This window comes from Bison bison, unplaced genomic scaffold (assembly GCF_000754665.1).
Source record: "Bison bison bison isolate TAMUID 2011002044 unplaced genomic scaffold, Bison_UMD1.0 scf7180017864472, whole genome shotgun sequence".
Taxonomy (NCBI): Eukaryota; Metazoa; Chordata; class Mammalia; order Artiodactyla; family Bovidae; genus Bison; species Bison bison.
In genome coordinates this window covers 9,664,249-9,670,933 of record NW_011495033.1, presented here as the reverse complement: position 1 = coordinate 9,670,933, position 6,685 = coordinate 9,664,249, and positions in this window count along the sequence as shown.

The following is a 6,685-nucleotide window of genomic DNA, read 5'->3' as shown; positions in this document are numbered from 1 at the left end:
AAAGGGGAAAGGGACAGAACTGCAGAGGGCTACATGGGGTAGTGAGTGCAGGGATGTTTGTTATGCTGTTTTTCTTCATTCTCAATCTTTGTTTTGTGTGTGTGTGTGTGTGTGTGTGTGTGTGACTCAGTTGTGTCCTACTATTTGAGATCCCATGGACTATAGCCTGCCAGACTCCTCTGTCCATGGAATTCTCCAGGCAAAAATACTGGAGTGGGTAGCCATTCCCTTCTCCAGGGGAATCTTCCCAACCCAGGGATCAAACCCATATCTCCTGCATTGCAGGCAGATATCTGGAGCCACCAGGGAAGCCCTATTTAATGCCTGCTGCTACTGCTACGTCGCTTCAGTCATGTCCGACTCTGTGCGACCCCACAGACGGCAGCCCACCAGGCTCCCCTGTCCCTGGGATTCTCCAGGTAAGAACACTGGAGTGGGTTGCCATTTCCTTCTCCAATGCATGAAAGTGAAAAGTGAAAGTGAAGTTGCTCAGTCGTGTCCAACTCTTCTCGACCCCATGGACTGCAGCCCACCAGGCTCCTCGGTCCATGGGATTTTCCAGGCAAGAGTGCTGGAGTGGGGTGCCATTGCCTTCTCTGATTTAATGCCTACTCAATGCTAAATAAAAGCAATTATAAAGCCATAACAATCAGGTTATAGAAAAGAACATTTAGTATGACCCCATTTTTTGTTTAAAGGTATATGTATTTAATATGTATAATGATTATGTATATAAAAATGACTAGAAAATTGCACATCAAAATATGAATAGTATTAAACAATGAGTTTTTTCTTATAGTTTGATTTTCTTAAAAAGTCTGTAAGAATTATGCACCATTTTTATTGAAAAATTACTTTCAGCCACATGTAGAATTTTATAATGAAATGATATTGCTCACAATATGTCAAAGCCCGGGCTATGAAATTGATATTTTTGTGTATGATCCCAGCTCAGAGAAAGCATTCAGAGACAAAAGAAAAAGATACACCTAAAAGTGATACTGTGTGACCACACAGAATTTCTGTTTAATTCATTTTGCTTAAGTATTTTCTAAGCTCCTTCACAGTACTACTTTTTCAATAATAAATCATGATGAAAGCTTTTTGTTTGTCTCATTTTAAGAAGGATGAGCCAGGGAATTCCCTGGTGGTCCAGTGGTTAGGACTCTGCTCTCTCACTGTGGAGGCCCCAGGTTCAGTAGCTGGTTGGGGAACTAAGATCCCACAAGCTGTGCAGTATGGCCCCCAAAAAGAAGAAGAATGTGCCAAAAGCCTACTGCTTACGTAAACTTTCAGAGGACTCTATGCATCTTGCTCATGGCTTAATCTCTGGCACCTGGAAGCGCTCTACTCACAGGATGCATTCATTAATTATTTACAGAAAAAATGAAAGAGTAAATGAGTGAATTGATGAATAAACAGGTGGAAGGGATAAAGCACAACAGTTGGTCTCCAATATTTATTTGTCCCTTCTCTGTCCATTTCCTTCTCTGTCCATTACAGTCGAAAAGGGTATAAATTCCATGGATGAGAAGAAATTGAAGCCCAAGATGGGTAGGAGAGGGTATGGTGTTTCATTCCTTGGCTTGGATGAAGTCCTTTCTAGCAGCCCAGACACCTTACAGACTGACCATCTTTGTGGATTCTTAGGAGGCAGGGAGGTTGTAGAATAAGATGAACAAACAGCAACCGAGTTTCAAAAAAAAGAAGAAGTGGAAAGAAGAGGGTTTCCATGAACTTGAGAGGGGTCATCCACCTCTGTTAAGGGCAAGATTCTATGTTTTTGCAATTCTTGGTAAGAAATCCTTTGTTGGCACTTTGAAAAGGAAGTGTTCACTGCAAGTCAGCATGGGTGAAGCTGGGGCAATGAGGCTGGGCCAACTTCACTTCCTTTTCTGGCAGCAATGAACTGCTGAGGAGCCGTGGGCTGGAAAAAGCTGCGAGCAAAGGCTCTGCTCTCCAGCATTTAATAAATTTTCTCCAGCTAGGAAAACAGTAAAACTCAGGAAACTAATGTACTGTCTACTGTGGGCTGGTACATTATCCCATGTGCCAGTGCAAAAAACAAAAACTTTAACCCCCCAAAAGTTACCCAGCCTTAATCCTCCCCAGGCCTCCTGCCTCACTCCAGCCCTTCTTTTCTGAGTAGAGAAGTAGGGTCAGTTATGCAAGAATAAAGCTTCAGGAGGAGGGTACATGCTGTTTACAAAAGTATGGAAAGCTGATACCTGAGTGTTACCAGGAACTTAGATTCAAGAGTCCAGAAGTTGGCACAGGGATGCAAGCGATGATGTGAATGAATCAGCTTCTCCCCTCCTCCTGCCCACTTGTGTCCCCCACCTCCCCCACATCTGACGCTCTGCTCACCAAGGGACAAAGACCAGTGTTGGCCACCTGCCCCTTCCTGGTGCACACCCAGGAGCCCAGTCAGCAGGGAGGACAAAGGCAGCCATCAGAGGCATCCACTACATGCACCTCCATCTCTCTGAACTTAAAAAGAACTGAGAGAGGCCCTGCTCCCCACTGGGCTCTGGTTTGCTGGGAGAAATTAGGCAGCTCAGATCCTTTCCATCCGCCTACAGGGGGGAGACTGAAGTCTCAGGGGGAGGCATTCACAGTCTTCTCTTCCTGTTTTCCCTTAAAGCAGCTGACAAGAGCTCTTGTTACATCCACCCACCTGTTCTCCAGGATGCAGCTACCTTCAGGGCCCACATGGATGAAAGGGAAAGTAAACTGTCGAGTGACCAGACAGAAAGGACCTGGACAATGGCCCTCACCTCCCTTCTCTTCAGTCACCTGCTCATCTGTGTATTCCTCGAATGCTCCAATCTCATTCCTCCCCTAGGTCTTGGTCTTGCTGTTCCCACTCCTAGGACACACCTCCTCCAGTCTCCCCCAAGCAAGTCTGGCTCATCCTCAACAGGCCAGCCCCAGCAGAAGTGACACTCCCTCTGAAGAGGCTCCCCTGGCTGGCTTGGTAAGCAACCTCCACTCGACCCTCAGGTCTATCAGAACACCTTGGTTTTTCCTCTTTCTAACTTCTAATTCCATCTCCTACTCCCTGTTTGTCTGATTCTCCACTATAATTTGAGCATCTAAAAAGCAGAAGCCTTCTTTTCTTGTCTGCCTTAGTATCCCCAGGTTGTAGAAAGTATCTGGCATGCAGAAGAAGTTCAATAAAGATCAGTTCAGTTCAGTCGCTGAGTCGTGTCCGACTCTGCGATCCCATGGACTGCAGCACACCAGTCTTCCCTGTCCATCACCGACTCCCAGAGCTTGCTCAGACTCAAGTCCATCGAATCGGTGATGCCATCCTACTGTCTCATCCTCTGTCATCCCCTTCTCCTCCTGCCTTCAATTTTCCCCAGCATCAGGGTCCTTTCCAATGAGTCAGCTCTTTGCATCAGGTGGCCAAAGTATTGCAGTTTCAGCTTCAGCATCAATCCTTCCAATGAATATTCAGGACTGATTTCATTTAGGATGGACTGGTTGGATCTCCTTGCAGTCCAAGGGACTCTCAAGAGTCTTCTCCAATACCACAGTTCAAAAGCATCAATTTTTTAGCACTCAGCTTTCTTTAGAGTCCAACTCTCACATCCATACGTAACTAGTGGACAAATCATAGCTTTGACTAGATGGACCTTTGTTGGCAAAGTAATGTCTGTGCTTTTTATGCTGTCTAGGTTGGTCATAACTTTTCCTCCAAGGAGTAAGTGTCTTTTTATTTCATGGCTGCAGTCACCATCTGCAGTGATTTTGACGCCCAAAATAAAGTCAGCCATTGTTTCCACTGTTTCCCCATCTATTTGCCATGAAGTGATGGGAATGATGCCATGATCTTAGTTTTCTGAATGTTGAGCTTTAAGCCAACTTTTTCACTCTCCTCTTTCACTTTCATCAAGAGGCTCTTTAGTTCTTCTTCCCTTTCTGTCATAAGGGTGGTGTCATCTGCATATCTGAGGTTATTGACATTTCTCCTGGCAATCTTGATTCAAACTTGTGCTTCATCCAGTCCAGCATTTCTCATGATGTACTCTGCATATAAGTTAAATAAACAGGGAGACAATATATAGCCTTGACATACTCCTTTCCCGATTTGGAACCAGTCTGTTGTTCCACGTCCAGTTCTAACTGTTGCTTCCTGACCTGCATACAGATTTCTCAAGAGGCAGGTCAGGTGGTCTGGTATTCCCATCTCTTTCAGAATTTTCCAGTTTGTTGTGATCCACACAGTCAAAGGCTTTGGCGTAGTCAATAAAGCAGAAGTAGATGTTTTCCTGGAACTCTCTTGCTTTTTCGATGATCCAGCAGATGTTGGCAATTTGATCTCTGGTACCTCTGCCTTTTCTAAATCCATCTTGAACATCTGAAAGTTCACAGTTCACATACTGTTGAAGCCTGGCTATGAGAACTTTAAACATCACTTTGCTAGTGTGTGAGATGAGTGCAATTGTGTGGTAGTTTGAACATTCTTTAGCATTGCCTTTCTTTGGGACTGGAATGAAAACTGACCTTTTCCAGTCCTATGGCCACTCCTGAGTTTTCCAAATTTGCTGGCATATTGAGTGCAGCACTTTCACAGCATCATCTTTTAGAATTTGACATAGCTCAGCTGGAATTCCATCCCCTATGCTTGTTTTGTTCTTAGTGATGCTTCCTAAGGCCCACTTGTCTTCACATTCCAGGACAGGTGGCTCTAGACGAGTGATCACACCACCGTGCTTATCTGGGTCGTAAAGATCTTTTTTGTACAGTTCTTCTGTGTATTCTTGCCATCTCTTCTTAATATCTTCTGCTTCTATTAGGTCCATACCAATTCTGTCCCTTATTGTGCCCATCTTTGCATGAGATGTTCCCTTGGTATATCTAATTTTCTTGAAGAGATCTCTAGTCTTTCCCATTCTATTGTTTTCCTCTATTTCTTTGCACTGATCACTGAGGGAGGCTTTCTTATCTCTTCTTGCTATTCTTTAAAACTCTGCATTCAGATAGGTATATCTTTCCTTTTCTCCTTTGTGTTTCACATGTTTTCTTTTCTCAGCTATTTGTAAGGCCTACTAGGACAATCATTTTGCCTTTTTGCATTTCTTTTTCTTGAGGATGATCTTGATCACTGCCTTCTGTACAGTGTCATGAACCTTCATCCATAGTTCTTCAGGCACCTTGTCTATCAGATCTAATCCCTTACATCTATTTGTCACTTCCACTGTATAATCATGAGGGACATGATTTAGGTCATACCTGAATAGTCTAGTGGTTTTCCCTACTTTCTTCAATTTAAGTCTGAATTTGGCAATAAGGAGTTCATGATCTGAGCCACAGTCAGCTCCCAGTCTTGTTTTTGCTGACTGTATACAGCTTCTCCATCTTTGGCTGCAAAGAATATAATCAATGTGATTTCGGTATTGACTATCTGGCGAATGGTCAATCAATGTTAACCATTTATCTCTTTATCTTTAATCTGTAAACATAGATTAAAAATTAAATAAAAAATAATTTTTTAATTAAAATTAAAAATAAGGTTAAAATTTTTAAATCTACTGAATGAGTGAACCTCAGCGCTCGGGAATGTCTCAATGCAGACACCTAAGGGAAATTTCACTCACTTACATTGTTAGGTTACACACACGTTTCAGAAAGCATGCAAAGCTTTACAAGCTTAATGAAATTACTCAAAAGTTCCCATAGCTTGTACGTGGTGGACTCTGGGACCTAAAACAATGCCTCAGACTAGATCCAAAGTTTCTGCTCTTTCCATGAGAACAGGGGGTTAATGCTTTTACCTTTCAGTGGGAAACTTTTTTGGGACAACAAACTGGAACCCTACTATGTACAGCTGATAAAACACAGGTACTTAACACCACGAACTATCACCCCACATCATTAGTTGGCCACTCTCAAAGATACAGGAAATAACAGTCCCATATCCCAGGAACCCTCTTCAGTTCAGTTCAGTTCAGTTGCTCAGTTGTGTCCAACTCTTTGTGACCCCATGAACCGCATCACGCCAGGCCTCCCTGTCCATCACCAGCTCCCAGAGTTTACTCAAACTCATGTTCATCGAGTTGGTAATGCCATACCCATCTCATCCTCTGTCATCCCCTTCTCCTCTCGCCTTCAATCCTTCCCAGCATCAGAGTCTTTTCCAATGAGTCAGCTCTTTGCATAAGGTGGCCAAGGGTTGGAGTTTCAGCTTCAACATCAGTCCTTCCAACAAACATTCAGGACTGATTTCCTTTAGGATGGACTAATTGGATCTCCTTGCAGTCCAAGGGACTCTCAAGAGTCCTCTCCAACACCACAGTTCAAAAGCATCAATTCTTCGGCACTCAGCTTTCTTCACAGTCCAACTCTCACATCCATGCATGACCACTGGAAAAACCATAACCTTGACTAGACGGACCTTTGTTGGCAAAGTAATGTCTGTGCTTTTTAATATGCTGTCTAGGTTGGTCATAACTTTTCTTGCAAGGAGTAAAAGTCTTTTATTTCATGGCTGCAATCACCATCTGCAGTGATTTTGGACCCCAAAAAAATAAAGTCTGCCACTGTTTCCACTGTTTCCCCATCTATTTGCCATGAAGCGATGGGACCGGATGCCATGATCTTAGTTTTCTGAATGTTGAGCTTTAAGCCAACTTTTTCACTCTCCTCTTTCACCTTCATCAAGAAGCTCTTTAGTTCT